Raw genomic sequence first — 22,844 nt, 5'->3', positions numbered from 1 at the left:
CTGCGCCGGGCCTGTCCAGGACACCTTTGAGGCTGGCCGACTAGCTGGCCAAGCCCACAAGGGTTGGCCGACATGCTGCTAGGCCCTAAAGAGCAAGCCGGCGACCAAGACCTAGCCTCTCCTTGGGCTGGTAGCCCCACTGGCCATAGGCCTCTTGTTTTAATTCTGGGGTTGTATGAGTGTAGCATAAATTTGAATTTTTATAAAATTAGTATTTATTTAGTTTAATTGTGTTTTTTTCATGCTTCAATTCCCTTTTGGTCATCCAACCTCCAATGTAAATTGTAATGGTCTTGAAAAAATGCAATATGATTTATTGATTACATAAAGTAACCATATACTTTTAAGTCTCTCTCTCTCTCACACACACACACATACACACATTGTACACACACACACACATACACATACTAATCAAAAATTATTTTTTTAATAAATTATATAGGTAATGGGGCGTCCAAAGAAGGATACAAAACAATTAAAATTACATTCGATGCTTAGTGTGTCAGTGCGACAACAGAATGGACGATCACAAGGCAACTCAAGTGTATCAAGCAACAATGTTAACAATGATGGTGACAATGACAAAGTTGAGGGTAAGAAAACTTACAAGCGCACATTTTTACCCGTGTGGAAATTATAATTTAAGTGGGCATATCAACGAAAAGATGAAGATGGGAAAGAAAGAGTGAAGTGTAGAATTTGCACATTGAATGTCAAATGAGAACAATTTTTGCCCATGAAGGTAGTTCAACCATCTAAAAACAAGCTTTACAAGTTCATGAATCATCAGAGGAATATAAGCAAGCCATTTTAAAGCAAAAGTGTTTAACAAATGCATCAAAAGTCATTGAGAAACATGTTGATTGATGGGAAGAAAAATAGAATTATAAGTGTGATGCAGATTATGAACCATGTTGCAAAAAAAGATATGTCACTAGAGGCTTTTGAAGATGAATGCTTATTTCACATGTATATGCAAACTCCTTATATGCCCCTTACTAATGAATACTCTTCTTATATAAATCCTAAAGCTGGTAAACAATTTCTTGAAGCGTTCCTTCAAGAAAGGTAGAGTATATTTTAGCCCTTCAAAAGAAAATACAAGGCTACCCTTCAAAAACCCTACAACCAGAACTTACCACGCCGGTCGGTGCTCTTGAGACTCGAGATTTACAGCTGGTTAAAAATTATGCCTCAGAGTCAAAGTTGATGACACGACAACGCCTCCCAGACTCAATTAGCAGATTTTGCCGCCTTAGTTGAGTTCGGTGGAGTGACAAGGCTTTGAAAAGACAGTTATGTCGTGGGTGCTGGACGCCGTCTTGGATCCTGGAAAAGCATAAAAAGTTACAATTCTGTTGCTCACTCGAAAAATGCTTTGGCCGTCTTTTTCCTGTTCTTTTCTGTTTTATTATAAACACTGAGCATGGACTTTTTCTCTTACTAAGGTTGAGAAAAAAGAAGAAGAACAATTTCACACCTCCGAGTCCAGAGTCCATAGGAAGCAACAGCAGCAAGCATCTTCTCTCTTTTCTCCCCTACAGGTACAGGAACATGGGCAAAAGCAAACCTCGGTAGCCGGAAGCACCGCACCCGTAGCAGGTTGTTCTCATGCATCATGTCACATGTGGACTTTGATATGCAATTGGAGAGCTCGTAGGAAGCGCCCCAGTGTGTACCCACCAATAGGGGACTTCTCTGTCTCCGGCGTGATTCGTGTGGCCTACGCAACCCAAGGGCCTCACCAACTAGTTTGACCAGTTGCTCCCTTGGGTTCCGTGCAACTTGGCATTTCAAAATGGGGCCAATGGCCATTTTTCCACTGGACCACGTGCTAACTGGTTGGCAATCTTTTGAAGCGTGTGAACAAGCTCCCACAGGATGCCGATCAAAAGCCGTGCCGAGGATGCTGATCAAAAGCCGTGCAGTTACAGTAGCCAGACACCACAGTTCAATCAAATAAATTCTTCCTTAAGCAAAGCATTAAATGCAACGTGGTCATCTTTTTAAGCTTTTTGTGATTGTGCCAAAATGAGCAATCTCGGCGGGCGTGACTCCGAGTGAGAATAAAAATCATACAGATCTCTTTAACGCAAAAAGTGACATTTTAATGTTTCTAAAGCCAAGTAAAGTTTACTTCGCTGTGGAAAAGCGGTGTGAAGGCATTGTGAACAATAAAGACTGAAGGAAGGCTACCTACGTGACCCCAACTGGAGAGCTAGCCGTCTGCCCTTAGAACAGGCTCTATACATGTTGATACAATAAAGAGCAATCTAATAATTGGTCGTAAAATGCACGCAAACGTTATAAACTAACTAATTGGAAGTGGCGACACAACAGCAACATATATTGATTGCTGCACTTGATTTAGCCGCCACCTCATTCTTTTGACTATTTGTTCGATTATTCCTGTATGTCTGCTTGACCAAAGCGCAAAACATTGAGAGACTGTTCGTCCACGCTAATTTAATTGGGGTGATCTTCTATATCTACTAGTGGGCAACCAAGTCTTTTGAGACTCAAAATTCAAATTCTACCCAAACCTCCTTGACCTTCTCTAACCTTCAAATTCTTGCCATATAGCAGCTTTGTGAAACTCTTCCTTAAGATAATATATGAGTACCTGCCATATGGCAAGCAAAAGAGAGTGCCACTTGGCAAGAGGTGGAGAGCCCTTCACATAAAGAAGAAAGGAGAATTTTTTTAATGAGTCATTTGCTCATTGAATGAGTCTCATATATATATATATAAGAGTTTCACATTTTTGAACTTAACGTTCTTTTCTACAAGCCTAGATGCATTGGGGCTCACAATTAGCTGTCAACATCAAGTCTTTTGCTCATTGAATGAGTTTCTCATATATATAAGTGCTCACACACACACACACACACACACACACATAAATGTATATACATATATATATATATATACACACACATATACATATTATATTATACACACACACATATTTATATATATATTTATAGGTGTATATATATATATATTTATAGGTATGTATATATATATATATATGTATATATGTATATATAAATATATATATTTTATACGTGCATATAAACTTACATATATATACACGTACACACTAACTGACATACACAAATACATGTGTGGCACTATCGATAGGCACACATGTATACATAGCTGAACATACGCACACACAATTGCACATGCATATGCACACACTCTCACACACAGACGTGTGTGCATGTGCACACACATATACACAAAAACGCTCACATAAAAAAAATCACATGCCCGCACACACACATATACATTCGCATATACATGTGCACACATGTATACATAGATGCACATGCGCACACACATTTGCACGTATACATGCACACACTCTCACACACATGCATGTGCACGCACGTACACACACATATACACAAAAATAAAATTTTGTGTGTATAATATACAAATATATATTATATTATATTATATAAAGAGTATAATGTGTATATAACTGTACGATATATGTATATATAATGTGTTTGTGTATGTGTGTGTGTGTGTGTGTCTTATTATGATAAAGATGTTGATGTTTTTAAATAATTAGATAATTATATATATATATATATTCTCTCTTTCAATATATACATGTATTTATGTGTGTGTGTGTGTGTGTGTGTGTATTGCAATATTCTCTCTCTCTCTCTCTCTCTCTCTCTCTCTCTCTCTCTCTCTCTCTCTCTCTCTCCTAGATTATAATCTCTGAGTTTATGGCATAAGTTATGTTATCGATGACTGTAAAATCTAAGACCTTGAATTTTTTTTGAAAATCAATGGTGGCCAATTGGCTTATTTGAACTGTGTGACTACACATCCCAAACATCCTTAAAAATTGGTTAGTATTCAACCTTCAAATTGTAATAGAATTTTCAAACCATAGAGGAGTAAACTATGCTCCTAAGTAATTTAAGTTTTTTTAAAACGTTTTTTCAAATATATGATAAAAGAAAAAAATATATTAACCACAAGGTTTGTCACTAGACAAGGATATAAAAGTGTCACTTTTATGTGTTGTTACCAAGATAGTTTTAAGATAAGGCTATTATAGAATTTTTATGCTATTTTTAAAAGTGTAAATATACAAGGTGCATTATAACACTTACCATGGGTAGATGCATGCCAACCAAGTTTTCTAAAATAATTTTGTGGAATTTTAAGTTGATTTTCCTTTCCACTTCTTCAGAATTGTAAAATCATCCTTGAGCTATTTTCATGATTAAAGCCACTTTATGGGTTAATTACAAGACTAGTGTTAAATTTAGGGTCCACTTTTCTAATCATTAAACAATTATAGAGACATTGTTAAGTAGGTTTGAATATAAGTATTGGACAATTATGAGGACCATATATGTAAGATCTCTATCCCCTCTTTCTAGTCTTTGATTAGCTAGTGGAAGACTTTTATCTTTGGGGGTAGATAATCTTCACTCAGAGCCTCTCTTACAATTATCTTTACCATTGGCTATCCTGGTGTGGCGACTTACCAAAGTTTAACCAGGAAAATACTTAGTAGAGAAATGGAAGTTATTTCTTTAGATGTTTAAAATTCAACTTTACTCATATCATTTTGCCCTTTAATTCTCACAATCAGATATCTCCAGTGGCTCCCTTGCCCGATGAGGCTCAACAAGACATATTATATTCCTTAATTAAAGAGAGATAATTACTAAGTGTTTTATTTCATGGTTTCTTTAAAACAATTTATTTTAGTTTAGAGAGTAAAAGAGAAAGGGGAGGTGGAAGAAAATAAAACATAGCATAAGATTTCACATACATGCTTGCACCACTTTCTTAGCAATGTGCTAAGAAATAGAAGGGGGAGCAAGAGAAATATATTTTCTTGATTGGGGTGGAGGAGAAGGAAGCCCAACACATGTAGCAAAAAAGATGAGAATAAAAAAATTACCCAAAAAATAAGAGAGCTTGGTGGACTTTATTTATGGTAAAACATAGAGCTTGATTAGTATTAATGATTCATATAATCATTGATTAAGTCCATGTATTTTATTCAGATAAGTTCCTTTAAATCTTCAAGCTCATTGGGTTTCTTTGCTAGTCACTTTAAAAACTCTTTTAAGGTCCTTGAAGCTCCAAGCTCAATGGGCCCCTTTTATGCATCACATAAAGAATGTAAAACATGATAATATAAACTTTATAAATTCTTTTAGCTGTCACATAAGGTCCTTTAAGGGTTTAAGCTCATTGGGTCTCTTCCATACATCATATGGAGAAGGACAAAGTATGATTTATAAATTCTTTTTAGTTGACACATAAGGTCCTTTGAGGCTTCAAGCTTATTGGGCCCACTACAACACATTGAGGGCACATTAGTGTTTTTTAGCAGCGTTTCGGAAGGGGGAATGCCAGGGCTTTTAATGCAGAGCAGTGAAAAGACGCTACTCAATAGTGTTATTTCGCTTAGCAGTGTTTTTTTGCCACTACTTAGCAGCATTTCTAGTAGTAGCGAAAAAACGTTTCTACACTGCAAAGAAATAAAACGCTACTCCATAGCATGGCTTGGAAAAAGTAAACCCGCTTCTTTTGTCGCCGTGATATTTTATCATTTGAATGTCCTAACCTTGATACCTTGGGTTCTTTTATAGGTTTATGTCTAATCAATCACTCTACCTCTCTTATCCTGTCCTCCCCAAGCTCAAGCAAGGTATGTCTTCTCTTTTCCTTCATCTCCTATGCAAACAAGCTTTCCATGAAAGCTTTCTTGTGAGTATTTCACTGATCTTTCCTCTCTTTTAAGTTTTTATTTTCTTCTTTTTCCCTTCTCATTGAAGCTTAACCCTAACCCTAGCTTCTACATAGAAACCCTAATAGAGAGCTTTAATGGAGAGCTCAGCTCTATACTAGGGTTTCTATGTAGAATCTAGGGTTAGAGTTAGGTATATGGAGAAAGTCAATGCAAACTTATTGGGGCCCTTATCTCTCACCAATTACTATTTCTTTCTTCTTATTTTTATGTAGCTTCTTTTCCAGTTATATTTATACATGTGCTAAGATATCATATTAAGGTTTACAAAAATCCCGTCCCTAAGGTTTAAGCCTTGTAGCTTATACCTTATCATTAAGTATATTTTCCTAAGGTTTAAGCCTTTGGATATTAACCTTAGGTTTGTCTAGTTTATGCAAATAACTAAGGTCTCATTAGTTAAATTCATTTTTTTACTTTTTTCAATGATTTCTCATCTAAACTAGGTCACACCTCTTTCTCGACTTTTGGAGAATCACATACTGTTGGTGCTCCTACATAAATTTCTAGGGGGTGTTATGTATGGAGCGACCATTTTTGAATTATGGTTGTATTAAATCCATATAAGTCATTTAACAACTCAATAATAATCTTTGCCACATCCGACTAGGGCCTAAGGTGAGTTTTACCCCTTTTCCTTCATGTTTGCATAGGTCATCCTGGGCAACTGTACATGATGGTTCACGTGCCTCTAAGATAACTAAAGATTCCAATTACCTATGTGGATGATTTTATGAGTTTGGGGACCTATAAACTAACTCATACTCATGTTTGCATGAAGTTTTATCCCATACAAACCCCTTAAACAACCTTTTTTTAATTACTTTAATATTACTTGGGTGATTTTCGAGGTTCATTTATCTATTTTGATGCTTTTTAAAATATTTTGATATGTTACACAATCTAATTTTGGTCCCAATTGACCATCCTCTAAGTGGTTTACTTTACATTTCCATCCGTAACTAACTCGTACCTTAAAAATCTTTATAGGGGTCCAAATTAAGCTCTATTTTTATTTAAGAGTTCTTGGTACTAAATGTAAAATTTTCATTCAAATAGATTCTCAAAGCTGAGCCTTCTTTCTCTAGAATTATTTTCTCTCTCCATCTTTTTATCAGAAAAATGAGAAGACTTCGACTTCTAAGCTTAAGGAGGGATCTTATATCCTTCCCCACTTGAAAAATTTGAGATGTTCGCATCTTAAAAATAGGGGATTAAGTAGGTCCTCATCTTTCACCCACTTGAAAAATTTAAGATGTTCTCATCTTAAAAATAGGGGATTAAGTAGGTCCTCATCTTTCACCCACCAAATGGCATCCTCCACTGGATAAAACTTTCATTTTACCAAACATTTTTTTTAGAATCGTGTCTCTAAGATATGGTTTGGGTGTAGCGTATAACTTTTGAGCAGGCAGACATGAAGCACATTGTGGACTTCCAAGTACAAGGGTAGCTTTTCTACTAATTATATAGGGTTCATAGTTTCTCAGAGACATCCTTTGTACTCCCCTAACGATAAGGCATTCCTTTTGGTTCCTATCTATAAGGATACTTTTTTTTCTTTCCCAACATTTAGTTCAACCTCTTGAGATTGGCTTCTTACTTTTGTTGGCAGCTATGATAGTTTTTGACAATTTCATTTTATTTGTTCCTTGCTTCAACATTTTTAAATTTTCTATATGTGTAAAAAGTATTAAGAATCACCTATTATGAATCAAAATGATTTCTTAGATACATTTAACATCACATACTCCTATGTAAATAATTTTGGAGGTATAAATCATGAATGTGTGATAATTCAAAATAATCACAACTTAGGCAACCTTGTTACATGTGTAGCAAGTCTAAGGAATCACCTGTTATAACTTAAAAATGATTTCTTAGGTACATTTGAGATCACAAACTCCTATGTAAATAATTTTAGAGGCATCAATCGTGAATGTATGATAACTCAAAATAATCACAACTTGGATAACCATACCATAGCTCGGATATTATAGGCTTTATGCTTCTGATGTTTAAGTATAACCCCATTCATTTTAGCCTCCTTGGACCACATATTCTTGTCTAGATAAAAGGGTAGAAGGCTTGGTTGACGGTCTTTACACCTAATAGATGTCATTTACGATATATCCCTTTATCAATAGAGTACATAAGTAAGTTTATTTTAGGAAAACAAAATTTCGTGTGTGTAAGGTAGTATGTTATCCATTCGCACAGCTCATCAAATCCAAATAAAGACATATGCTGCCAAAGCATTCTAGATGTTCTTAATTCATATATTTGTAAAAAATCTCACTATTTTATTGTGTTTGCAAAAAATCTCACCTGATGAAGCTTACCAAAAATCACATTTGCAAGGGAGGAGGGGTAGAATGGATCCATATCCACCAATAAATTTCTTTTTAGGCTGACATTTCTTCCAATAGAAAATATAATCTTTTGTAAAGCTAGATTCCTATGTTATATAAAGAGAATGAAGAGGAGAAAGGTGCATGCAAGGGTCGAATCCGGTGAATGGCACTTAGCCAACCCTATGAGGGTTAACTCTTCGATGTGAAGCCGCTAGGGGCTCACTCCACACTCCTTGTGGTGTCACCCAAAGAGAGATCCAAAGCTAGGTAGTGAGCAAGAGGGAAAGAGCTATGGAAAGCTCAACCTCTACCTCATGCCATACGTATGTAAATAAGACATGGTAGATAGCAAGCAAAGGGTAGAGAAGGAGAGAAAGGAGAGCATTACCATTGTTACTCACATACACCAACAATCAAGCAAGCAAGCAACCATAAACTCAAATGAGATAGAGGGAGAAAGAAGGGAAAACTCAATTGAGACAAATGGGATTGTATGTTTTCATATTTCATCAAATGTCTTGTATACATGAGCTCATATTTACAATGTCCGGCCATCCAATTACAAGTGGGGGCCCAAAACTAGTCTTCCTAGTTTTACTAGCTCTATGTACATCAAATCCTTATGATCGGTGTTACACATGCCATAAGCTTGGTCATGCCATGTCTCATTTACAATTAGCGCATTGCACGGTTACAAAAGGCATAGTAGCCACACGAAGGCCATGTTAACAAGAGTGGTTAGCATACCCCCTCCCTAAAGTAGGTCCGTCCTCGAAACCGATTAGATCTATCGATAATAGATGGAATAGGTTTGGACAAAATCCTAGCGGGAGGAGCTTGATGGAAGACCTGGTAGTTGGTCCAAAAGTTGGTCTCCATCATATGTTCAAAATTTTGGAGCCGCCAAGCAGGCATCCACATGACATGCTTACAATATCCGAAGAGCTGCTTGAGTGTAGGCCCCTTGTTGATTTCAAATGCGAGGCCTTGGGTGCCCTCGTAGCAGTGGTTCCAGTTGGGGAATGACTCCAGGAGTGTGATAATAAGGTTGAAGAACCGGATGGTGATGATTACTGCTAAGTCGGGAACCCGATTGCAACAGTGGATAAATTTGTTAAAGCGCTTGACCATATGCTCCTCGGTGCATGGATGCTGCACGGATGGGGGCATGAACCATGGGAAGTTGAACTAGATTTTGGGGTTCTTTAGTTGTTCTAAATGGAATTTCTTCTAGGCCCATCGTCGTCGAATGGGGAGGAAGCCGGGGATGATCCTCAAGGCACGTGGCGTGTTACAGTAAACGTCCCAGATGAGAAATTGCAATGCCCAACTACTCTATTTGCAGAGATCAAACTTCTTCTGGAGCTCCATAAACTGAAGGTTTGTCTAGTATAGGTCTTTAGATATTGCATGCTCCTGGGCCTTGGCTAAGAGCATCTCTCGGACATCTGTGCCACCTCTTGCTGCCTATAGATACAGTCTGTCATTTGGGTGATGAGCTCTCGTGCCATATGTGAGAAGCCAAGTACAAAGTTTGAAACATCTTTGTGGCAGCATGTATGCTCATTGCATAAGCTTGACTGGAGTGTTCAGGGTATTCTGTGTGGCGCTAGGGGAAGAAGGGTCAACCTCAACATATGATGGCATCTCTTGGAATTGTTATGGAGGTGGTGTTTCAAATAGGCTTCTGTTGAAAAAATCTTGTTTCCTCTTCTCTTCCTCTTCAGCCTTCTTACTAGCTTCTGCAGCTACTGCTGCAAGTACCTCTTGTGTTGGCCTTGGGGGGGGTGGTGGAACTTGTTCTATGACATTTGGCACATGATGGGGCCTCTTTGCTAGTGGTGGATTAGGAGAAGTGGACGGTGAGGGTAGAGAGGTCACATCCGCATCTGGCCCGCTTAGCTGGGTTGCCCTTGGCAATTCATCCCATCTGACCACATAATAAAGGACCCTAGTCAATAAGGTTGCAGCTGCTAGCTTTCCTTGGGGGTTCGAGTAAACTGCGTGTAGCTCTCTAAAGATATAGTCAGACCAATTCACCATCTGGCCTTGGTGGACTCTAGACAATGTGGTCATACTGCAATGGTTGAATCTGCCACTTGGTAGTAAGTAGAAACTACAATGGTTGAATCTGCCACTTGGTAGTAAGTAGAAACTACAAAGCCCTTGTGGTGGGCATAACTAGATCCTCTTGTGCTATGTTCCCCTCACTCAACTCCGTCCTTGTTTTGGGGTTCAGGCCTCTGGTGAGCTTTGTCACATTATTGAGGCGGACATATGGCTGGTCCATATAAGGAAGCTCCAAAGCATCTCGCACTAGCTTAACGCTCAACTGCCCCATGTAAGCTTTCACCCGAGAGGGACCTCTCACAAACTCCTCTGTCCCAGTCTCATAGAATAGTCCACAATGCAAAGTAGACCTCACATACCTCAGTATGCGTCTCAATGCATCCAAATGCGATTTCCGTGGAACCTGCATAAACTGACTCACCAACCCAACAACATAGCTCAAATCTAGTCTGGTGATCGTCATGTAGATCAAGCTTCCTACTATGCACCTATACATAGTAGGATCCTCCAAGATCTCTCCTGAATCTGCACTCAACTTGCCATTCTGATCCAATGGCACGGAAATAGGCTTACAGCCTGTCATACCATACTTGGACAACATGTCCAAGCTATACTGTCTCTGCAGTAATCCAATACCATGTGGTGACCTAATCACCTCAATGCCCAAGAAATATCTGAGCTCCCCCAGATCCTTCATCTCGAACTTCTATCTAAGCAAGATCTTTACATCAAAGATCTCTGCATCATGGCCCCCCGTAATGATCAAGTCATCTACATAGATGACAACAAGCACAACTCCTCTATCACCATGTCTCACATACAGCGAGAAATCTGCATTGGCTACATGAAAGCCAATAGTGACAAGATATTTAGAAATCTTGTCAGACCATGCTCTTGGTGCTTGTTTTAAGCCATACAGGGCTTTCTTCAACCTGCAAACATGCTCAGGGTGACCCACATCCTCATAACCAGGTGGCTGCAACATATACACCTCTTCTTGCAAATCCCCATGCAAGAATGCATTCTTTACATCCATCTGATGTAAAGACCATTGCTTTGACGCAGCCACTACTATCACAACTCTCACTATTGCCATCTTGGCAACTGGGCTGAAAGTTTCCTCATAATCAATGCCATATGTCTGCGCATATCCTTTGGCTACCAATCTAGCCTTGTACCTGTTTATGCTTCCATCACTGTTATGTTTAACTTTGTACACCCACTTGCATCCAATTGCTTTCTTGCCTTCAGGCAATTGCACTAAATCCCAAGTTTCATTTCCATATAGTGCATTCATCTCCTCATCCATAGCTTTCTCCCAACACACATTTCCAACAGCCTCATCAACGCATGTGGGCTCAACAACCTGCACAACCTTCGCCATATATGCATAGTGATGTGCCACATAACCATCATAGGTAAATCTCTGCACAGGATTTTTCACTCTCCCAGATCTTCGCAGCTTTTCATTCATGGCTTCCATAGCCTTCTTTACACTAGGTGTTCTCATAGCTGGGATCCCAAGCTCCTCATCAAGGCTCATATCTGAGCCACTAGACTCTCCATCAACATGAGAATGCCCTGTAGAAATGTCAGGAATACCAAGGGGCTCAACCACTTTCTCTTTTCCTTTACGTGATGTACTAATCACATTTACAGGACTAGTATTATGACGCAGCCTGCCACTCCATGGTCTATCAACAGACCCACTAGATGAGGACTCTCCTGGTCTACTCAAAGACTGTGATTGCTGACCTGCATTCTGTGCAACCACACTTCCACTCACATCAGCCCCAACAACTTCTTTTTCAGCAGCATACCAGCTGCTCATCTCATCAAAGACATCCGTGTGCTTACCCTCAACTCACGTGTAGCAGGATTATAACACCTGTATCCCTTTTGCTCAAGGGAATATCCAATAAACACACATTTTTAGCTTTCGGATCCAGCTTAGTTCTCAGCTCATCTGGCACATGCACATATGCAATGCAGCCAAAGACTTTCAGATGAGACAAATCTGGTTTTTTGCCAGTAAACCTCTCCTTTGGAGTTACATCATGTATGGTTGCAGTTGGAGTCCTGTTCATGATGTATACTACTGTAGAAACAGTCTCAGCCCAATAGCTATGCGGCATATTCTTCTCTTCCATCAATGCTCGCGCAATCTCAGCAATGTGCCTGTTTTTTTGCTCAGCAACTCCATTTTGCTGCGGAGTGTATCTGCATGTAAACTGTCTTCGAATACCATTCTTCTTCAAAAATTCAGAGAACTCATTGGAGAAGTACTCTCCCCCTCCATTTGACCTTAGGCACTTTACATATTTCCCTGTTTGCTTTTCAACCAAAACTCTGAAATTCTGAAAGTGAGTAAACACCTCACTCTTCTCCTTCTCATGAAATATACCCACACTTTCCTTGTGTGGTCATCAATAAACGTCACATAATACCTGCAGCCTCCCATAGATATGGTCTTCGTAGGACCCATTTGCAAACATCGTAGCACTCATTTCAGGCATGTCTACATTCAACGTAGCACTCATCGTAGCACTCATTTCAGGCATGTCTACATTCAACGTAAACATTCTGCCCACTCTGTTGCCTTTTGCAACCAACCTGCACTTGTCTTTAAAATCTTCAACATAACACCCATCAGGGTTAAACCGAACCTGCAAACCCTGCTCAATCATCTGGCCAACTAAAACCAGATTCTTTGTTATGTTCGAAACGTGAAGTACATCTACAAGGTACTTCACTTTGCCATCCTGCATAGACAATGGCACATCTCCAACATGGGCAATTGGATGAGCAGTGTCATCCCCTGCTTCCACAAAACCTGGTTTTTTCGGGTTTTTCATCTCCTTGAACCACTCCCCATGACTTGTCATGTGGTTCGAAGTAGTTGAATCCACATACCACACATCATCTTTTTGTGTTACTTCAACATTTTCAGACATGGCATTCACGACATGCTGCATAACAAATAACCTTTCGTTATCCTCGTTGTTTCTGCTTGAGGGTGCATAGTTGTTCTGCTGCACTTTCCCATTTTGCATGTCAGCCTGCTTCTTATAAAATTCTGCCTGCACATGTCCAGGCTTACTACAATAATAGCATTCACGTGCATCATTATACTGCCATTGCCAATTTCCACGGCCTCTTTGACTCCCCCTGCCTCTGAATGTGCCTCTTCCACCTGCGTGTTGTTGTTGTTGTTGTTGTGTATTCTGGGACTGTTGTTGCTGCTGCTGCTGTCCATAATTCTGATTACCTGTTCGGCCACCTCCTTGACTACGTCCACGGCCTTCTCTACCTCGTCCTCTTCCTGAACTTGTGTAGAAGGCCTGTTGCTCTGAATTGTTTTTGTTTTGTGAAGACTGTTGGTCTTCACCCAAGCTTTTCTCTTCTATAATCAGCATAGACACCAAATCTATAAAGTTGGGAATGTTTTCTCGAGTCTGAATAGACGTCTTGGACGCCTTGTATTGTGACCCGAGACCACGTAGACAGACCTCCACCTTATCATCATCATCTACTGACACACCAATATAGATGCAAGGGATTCCACAATACCCTTTATCTTCAACGCATAGTCATTCATAGACATGCTCTTTTTCTCGACAGTATGAAGTTCATTCTTCAACTGTATCTTACGTGCCTTGATATTTATTTCATAGAACTTTACCAAGGTGTCCCACGCCTCCTTGGGGGACTTGGCATCCTGAATGTGCCCAATCATGGTATCCTATATACTAATGGAGAGCCAATACATAACTTTCCTGGCTCCCTAGTTCCAGTCTTTAAACTCTTTCACATCCAGCAGTCGGATTTATGTCTGGTATCTTCGGTGCCTCTTCATGCTCACCTTCTATGTAGTCCCAATAGTCCTTTCCCATCAGGAAATTTGTCAACCTGAACCTCCAAGCATGGAAGTTATTCTTATCAAGCTTCTCAGCCACAATCTGGGTTATCCCATCATTTGACATCTTGCCAAACACACAATTTTACCAGAAACAGCACTCTGGTTTATCCTGCACAAACTGCTGTATTTTCTGCAGCGGTACTGTAGTACTCTCAAATGTCACAACTAGTGACCTCAATGTGCATACATACACCCAATGGCAACTGTTGATCTCTTTGCAGCACCCACAGTGTCTGCACAGTCAATTTGTCTTCCTGCAGTTCTTAAAGCAGAGTTCTGCAGAGAATCGATGACTTACCTGCAGTGCTCGAAATCACCTGCTTTCTGAAAAACGGAGGTCCAGACACGCCCGAAACGCGTTTTCGGCCTCGAATATGAGTTCGATAGGACAATTTAGTTGCCCTATATCTTTACTTCCGTGAAGAAAGCTCCTCAATCAGAGGTCGTTTACCGGTGCCTCCCGTAGAGCTCCCGACAAGGGTGTAGTCACCAACACAAATAGGGAAGAGTAGTTGAAGCTCTTACCCTCGTACCGCTTCCTGTGGTTATCTTGCTTGCAGCTCAGCCCTTAGCACGAACCAGGCTCTGATACCATGAAAAGATGCAGGGGAGAATAGAACTTGAGCTCTTGCAAGCACACACATACACTCACAAAACCCTAATAGAGAACACACAAGGTGAGATGCTCAAAGTCTTCTTCTTCTTCACTCAACACTCAGCACACCATATACAAGATAAGAGTACACATAATATGAAAGGTACTCAACCAATACATACATGGGTTCTCTATAGTGTGAACCCAACTAAATGAGCTGGCGCTATAACTATGCCAGTCTCTAGAGTGGCTGTCACACAGCCTGTCATCCCACTGGTCGCATATCACCCAAGATCTCACCAACCATGCCAGTGGTGTAAGTGTGGGGCCTATCCCCCAGGCGGGTCATCAGTGTCCACTGCCTCACTAGACGAGCTCGATATCTCAACAATGGATTATGGCTTTATGCATTGTGTGAGAAGGGAGATGGCTTCCCTCTATGGTTAGGGTTTGTAATATACATTAGGGTTTGCTCCTGTGTGTGTGTCTCCTCTCCCTCTACCTGTTTTTCAGCAAGAATAAGGTTCACCGATTGAGGCAAGAGATTATGATGTTGCCTAGTTCTGAGGGCCCAGGCTAGTGCGGTGAATAAGCCCACCCTAGTGTGCACACATCCCTCTGAGGGGCAGGAGGATTGAGCGATGGAGCCTGAGAGGGCGATAGGCCGGCTTGAGTCCTCGTCACAGCGACGGCCGCGACGATGAGGTGTATGGTCCCGTAGAGTTTTGCCCAGTATGTACAGGCTGGAACGTCGAATTCTAGATCATCGGCAGTATAAACGAAAAGAATAAGAGAGCCGGTTTGGCTTGTATGGAATTGATTCATGTATAAACTTTTTATATATATATCTTGTCTTTGTCATGATTATATTGTGTAAAAAGGCTGTTTTAACAAACCTTGTAAAAAGGCCTTAATTAAGGAACATGTTTATTTATGTCAAACAGTGTGGTAAGATTAAATTGGGTGTGATCCCAAACACGATAGCACCTTAGAAAACAAATTGACACGTAAGTAGAGTGGAAAGTGGAAGGATGGAATGCCCCGATGGCACCATCCTACGGACGGGTGGACCCAATTAGTCGAGTGGCTTTCCAACAGATTAAGTGAAAGCCCTACGCTAGATAAATAGGTTCTTGGGCAACTCTATTCTAGAAGACTAGGTCAGCGCGGCGGCTGTGCCTTGCATGGATGAGGAAAAAAGTGTTGCCTCTAGAAATCAAGTGTAGTAGTTGCCCAATTTATGATCAATTACTCTATGGGTGATTTGATTTTTAGAAGATCACGCTTTCCCTGCGGGATAGGACTAGGTCTTACCTATGGATCGTATCCTTGAATCTCTACATGGTCAAGGTGTCGATAAATAGGAAATTTTCTCCAAGTTAAGACTTAGTGGACTATCTTAAGTGTTTCTCCAAGTTAAGACTTAGTGGACTATCTTAAGTGTTTCTCCTATTTTAGAAGGGGGGAACCTTACAATTGGTATCAGAGCCGATCTTAGCTCCTAGGAATTGCCATTTAAGGATTGTTTTGCAATGAATGTTTTACCTAACATAACACTAATTAATAAAAACATCCTACTAAAACAAACAAGTTGAATTGATGTTTGAATGATTATAGAAAGAGGAAGATGCCTACTCAAAGTTTCTAGTTTTCCAATGCATCTTCGAGACTGCTAGTCACTCCTCAAATTTTGAGTTCCGTGACACCATGGTGCAAATACTAGAGAAGCCTCCCTCATTTCTCTCATATTGAAAGAGGATGGGGTAGAGATTTCTGGAGTCGTGGGCCGAGATATTTCTTCATCCGAGCAGATCGAATTGGAAACCTTACCACCGACCTAAAGCGGATTCGTTGGATTGAAAAGTTGAAGATGATCCATTTATTTTAGTTCGTCGGTACCCCTAGGGCCGACACCTCTGTGACTATAGATGGGATTCGCATACCTTAAGATCGCTGGGTGTATGACCAAGTGATGCAGATCTTACCTGCTGATAGAGTAGATATGTTGAGACCTACCCCAATCCAGAGTCTACCACCCTTACCAACCATCAGTTTTTAGAGTCTTAGAAGCTATAGCGAAACCCCCATATTTCACCTATGTGGACCGCTCTACCGTTATGTCATAGTCAAGCTTAGGAATTTCCCTTGCAAATAAGACTAATTATATTAGTCTCAGATCTTTGTAATAAAACTCATCCTTGTAAATATTTGGAAATAAAATGATTTCAATGTTTTACTCTCCAAAAATAAGCGTTGTGCAAATATGAATCTTGTAATCTTAAAACTGTTTTTATAATGGTGGTTAGGACGATCACCCTCCACTTCCCAATGTGCTTTACACTGATACCCAGGAGAAGAAGCTCCTGCTCAAGAAAATGCAACCTCCCTCCTTTAAAGGAGAAGGTTCAAAGGTTGAGAAGGATGTTGAAGTCTGGATTGAGGCGATGGACGATTATTTCTCTACCGCCGTCGGTACTGGAGTAGCAAATCAGTCTATGCTTGCACGGTTTTGCCTCATTGAAGATGCTAAACTCTGGTGGAAATAGTGGTGCCGTGACAAGGAAGTCACCGAGCATTCTCAAACGTGGGAAGACATCAAGCAGGCAGTGAAGGAAAGATATATTTCCCCATCCCATGAATCCATAAAGATGAATGCGTTTTTTAGTCTTAGGCAGTGCAACTTAACTCTTGAGGACTACTATTCCAAATTTATCACTCTTCGAAAGTATGCCCCAGCTATGACTACTTCCCAGCAAGTGGCTCGTTTCTGCCAAGGGTTAAATGAACCCCTAGATTCCCGCCTTGAAGCAATGAGGCCAAGCACATTACAAGATGCTCTCATACGAGCAAAGCCCCTTGTGAAAGAAATGAGGACTGACAAACCTAAGCATCAAAAGAGATCTTACCCTGAGGCAAATCCTAAAGATCAACCCTACAAGAAACCCCAACAGAATTTCCCCTACTACAACAGAGGGTGACAAGGCAACTCTTTTGTCCCCCGCTCGTATGCTGCTTCTTCTAGAGAAGGCCCTCTGTGTTTTGAGTGCAATGAGCTGGGACACTTTAGAGCCAATTGTCCCAAGATGGCAACATCATTTCCCCAAGGTAGCAGAGGAAATCAAAGCTGTGGAACCCCTATCCACCAAGGTGCAAGAGGCGGTGGGTGTGGCAGAGGTCGTGGAGGAGCAGTTGCTAGGATCGCATGTATTATAAGTGAAGCACCGACCTTGGAAATGGTTGAAGAAGAGCGCGCCATCGTCCATGCGGCAGTAGAACACCAAGGTCAGAATAAACAATTTGGTGTAATCCAAACCCCAGCCACTCATCATCACGGTAAGCCATTTCAGCTTTTGATTGATTCTGGCAGTACCCATTCATGCAAAAATTAAACTTGAGTAAAAAAATAGCTAGAAGAATGACTATAGAGTTAGCCAGTGGGAAAGAAGTAGTATCTTGCCACTCTATAGGAAACCTTGATTTTGAGTTGGGTAATGAGCAAACTCATGGCCACTTTAGAGTCTTGCCATTGGGAATTTATGATGGAATCCTTGGGATGGATTGGTTAATTACAAACAAAGCTAGCATTCTTTATAACCAGGGGAGTATCACTTTTGAAAATGAGTATGGCCAAGTAATATTCGTTCAGGGGATAACAAGAAAACCTAAATCTAGGGTAGTCAAGGCAAAACATCTTCTCAAGGAAACATGTAAGGGTCAGCAAGTTTTCTTAGTCAAGCTCAACAAAGCCATTGAACCTAGTATGGAGATAGAGCCCTCTTGGCTTCAAGAATTCTCTGACATCTTCCCTGACGAGCTTACAGGGCTACCGCCCCCTCAAGAAGTCGATCATGAAATCGAGGTGATCCCTAGAGCTTAACCCATCTCAAAAACGCCCTATAAAGTGTCCCTTCCTGAAGCCATTGAACTTAAAGAGCAACTTTCCCAGCTCATTGAGCAAGGATTCGTACACCCTAGTAGCTCTCCTTGGGGGGCACCTGTTCTTTTCCAAAAAAAGAAGGACGAAACTCTCCGCCTCTACATAGATTATCGAGGGCTAAATCAAGTCACTGTCAAGAATAAGTATCCTATCCCTTGCATTGACGAACTTCTTGACAGGCTTCATGGGGCCAAAGTCTTCTCAAAAATAGATTTGAGGTCTGGTTACTATCAGATCAAAGTCAAGGAAGCAGATATACCCAAGACAGCCTTCAATACCCATTATGGCCACTATGAATTTACTGTAATGTCATTCGGGTTAACCAATGCTCCTGCAACCTTCAACCGCCTAATGCAAGATATATTCCATCCTTACTTGGCTGAATTAGTGCTTGTTTTCTTTGATGACATCTTAATCTACTCCAAATCAATGGAAGAGCATGAGGAGCATGCGTAGAGTTCTGCAATTTTTGCGTAAACACAAACTCTATGCCAAGAAGAGCAAATGTACCTTCTTTACTCATCAAATTGAGTATCTTGGATTTACTGTCTCCAAAGATGGCATTTCAGTAGACCTCGCCAAGGTCAAGGATATTCTGGAGTGGCCACCCCCTAAATCAGTTCGTGAAGTTCATGGGGTTTTGGGAATCACGGGATGGTATAGGATTTTTATCAAAGATTATGCCTTGGTAGCTGCACCTTTGACAGATCTTCTTAAGAAGGATTGCAAAATAGTGTGGCTGCCAATCCATCAAAACAGTTTTGATTAGCTCAAGGTCATTATTACTTCTGTCCCATTCCTGAAACTTCCCGATTTCACCAAGGAATTTGAAGTGGTTTACTGATGCTAGTAGTCTAGCACTTGGTGGTGTCTTAGGCCAAGAAGGAAGACCAGTCGCTTATACTCAAGCTGACGCAATATGAAGCAAATTATGCCACCCATGATTTGGAGCTCTTAGCAGTTGTTCATTGCCTCAAATTATGGAGACATTATCTCTTGGGGAAAAAATTCCAGCTTGTAACTGACCACAAAAGTTTAAAGTGGATCGTCACCCACCTCAACATGCGGCAAAGGAGATGGATTGAAATTCTACAAGAATATGACTTCGACATCAAATTCTGCCCTGGGAAAGATAATGTGGTAGGGGATGCACTTAGTCGCGCAAATCTTTCTTGAGTGCAATTTCAATGCCAAATAATCCCATACTGGTCAAGGTGGAAGAAGTCTCATCTCATGATCCAGATTATCAGAGGATGATGAAGTTAGTAGAAGAAAGGGGGAATTCAGAGAAAGAGATGAATCTAATAAAGGGATACTCCACTCATGAAGGAAGCCTCTACTTCAATCACTCACAGGCTATGTATCCCTAAGGATCCTGCTTTAAAGAAACTAATCCTCCATGAAGCTCATGATGCAGGACACCCAGGCTATGCAAAAACATTAAATGCCTAAGAAGGAGCGTTCATTGGGCAGGCTTAAAAAATGATGTCCTTCGATACTTGAAGCAATGTCTCTCATGCCAAAGGATCAAAGCCGAAAGGGTCAAGATGCCTGGAAAACTTCAACCCTTGGATATTCCCCAAATGAAGTGGGAGTGCATTAGTATGGATTTTGTCACAAGTCTCCCACTGTTCAAGGAGGATATGACTCCATTCTGGTAGTAGTGGACTTACTTACCAAAGTAGCTCACCTTATACCAGCGAAGAAGACCTTCAAAGCTTCTGATGTTGCTCGATTATTCATCAAGGAAGTCCTCAAACTTCATGGTCTCCCAAAAAGGATAGTAAATGATCATGATTCTGACTTCACTTCAAAGTTCTGGCAGTCCTTATTTCAAGCCCCGGGAACTCAACTTTGCTTTAGCACAGCTTATCATCCAGAGACCGATGGCCAGACTGAGAGAATCAATCAAGTAATTGAAGACATTCTCAGAGCATATTGTGGACGGGAACCAAGAAGGTGGATTCAATACCTTCCTCTGGTAGAATTTGCCTACAATGCATCTTATCATCAGAGCATAGGAATGTCACCATTCAAAGCACTCTATGGGCAAGAATGCTTGTCTCCTCTAAATTTCTCTGATCCGACCATAAGAGTTGAGGCATCCAGGAAAATGCTCGAAGAGATGGAGGAACAAACCAAAGCAATCCAAAAGGATATTAAAGCTGCCCAAGATCAACAAAAGCATTATGCTGACACCAAGAGGTCTGAAAGGATCTTCAAGCAAGGAGACAGAGTTCTTCTACGAGTGCGACCCAAACGAAGTTCTCTATCACTTGGGAAATATAAGAAACTCAGCCCTAGGTATTATGGTCCCTATACAGTTATCAAGTGTCTAGGTAAAAGTGCCTATAAAGTCCAACTCTCAGCACATATCAAAGTCCACAATGTATTTCATGTAAGTTTGTTATTAAAACCATATGTACCCAGTCTCGATCATATTCTTGATGATGAATAAGTTGTAATCCCTACTCAAGGAGTCCTTGAATTATAGCCCAGTAGCATCGTAGATTCTAGGGAAAGGCAACTCCAAAATAGAACTCTTGTAGAACATCTAGTACAGTGGAAAGATTACTCTGAAGAGGATGCAACTTGGGAAGATGAAGCTACACTCTTAAAGGATTATCCCCAATTCATGATGAGATGAGGACATCTCGATTTCTTTAAGGGGGGAAGGATGTAACATACCCATCTCCACTAATAAAGAAATGTCCATGTAATACATAAATTTATGAGTTTTTATGGTATAAAAATCAATGATTTTATTATTTGAGTCATTTCTACTTAGAATCTTCAAATTCTGAGCCCAAATTTGGAATTTGCGCGTAATTTTACCCTAATATAGGATTTTACCGCATCCAAAACGGACACCGAATCAAATCTTATACGCAAATTTCAGTCATTTTAGTTAAAAAGCGACGACCTTTAAACCTTAATAAATGCACGACCGGGCGTCCGATTGTGACGAACGGTCTGAACCCCAACGACCACGAGAACCTCTCAGACAAAAAAAAAAAAATCGCCCCTTATGGCGGCACACAAATCGAGGCGGACGTCCCAAATTTGGGGAGCCCGCCCCAAAAATTTAGACCGTACACACTTACCAGGGTGCCCGTACGATGGCCGCACAAGAACCAAAGGATGGCCGTCCATTGTGTGGTCCACACGTACCCCTACGTGGACACCCATGCTGCCCCAGACGAGATAAGGTACATGCGTACCACTCCTTTCCCTAATAACCGACACCACACCTTTTCCCTGGGGACCCATGCAGGCCACTGATCCATAACCTTTGTTGGTACACCGTCCTTTCGTCCTTGCTTTGCGCAGTACCCGTACCCGTACCCCACAGCTATATAAACCCCCGGGGTGCTCCACCACAGGCAACACGCATTTCTGCACAGCGTATGCCCTGTTGTACTGTCGTCTATCCCTGTGCAGTGTACTTGTTGTAGTACAGCCACCCCTTGCAGCCACCCCTCTCACACCCCCTCATTTGCCTCTTTTCAGATAAGGCAATTTTTCTCCATCCCCCTCTTGCTAGGAGGCAGTGTCCTTAACTCTTCTCTCTCCCTGTGTGGAGACTTACAGCAGCCCTCAGGCCTTCTCCCCTTTAGCAAAACGTTTTTGTCTTAAGGACATCTCACAATTCCCCCCCATTTGCGTAGACTTTAATAAGAGGTTTTTGCCTTAAGAAAGGGTTCATGCGCTATAGTCTTTTGCTCATACGGTGAGCAAACGATCTCAAAATTGAGATCCGACTGAAGCGTTTCGACCGCGACGACAGCAAGCCCTACAAGACAACATCCAAAAAGGCCCCATCCCAGAAACGCCATAATATTGCCTCGAGAGGAGCGAAAACCACGAGATTAGGGAAGATGCTCCCGATGCGGCTCCAGCCCTCCCTTTTCAAGCTCCTCAAGGAAATGGTGGCCAGGTTAGCTTGGTTATATTTTAAAGAAGAGTTTTTTTTTCTTTTTTATATTAGTGCTAATAAATGTATATCTTTTTCTTTTAAAATAATGACATAAAATTGTATGAAGTTACGAATTGTGTGATGCTGTATTTAATAAATTGCATTGAAATTGTTATCTTTAAAGAGTGCAACTTTTTCTTGGCTTCAACGCTAACTCCGTTCCGTGCTTGTGTAGTCGGGTGGCGTCATTTTA

This window comes from Cibotium barometz, chromosome 13 (genome assembly GCF_041138505.1).
Source record: "Cibotium barometz isolate CiBa-2024 chromosome 13, ASM4113850v1, whole genome shotgun sequence".
In the NCBI taxonomy this organism is placed as follows: Eukaryota; Viridiplantae; Streptophyta; class Polypodiopsida; order Cyatheales; family Cibotiaceae; genus Cibotium; species Cibotium barometz.
Note: the sequence above shows the minus strand (reverse complement) of the source record.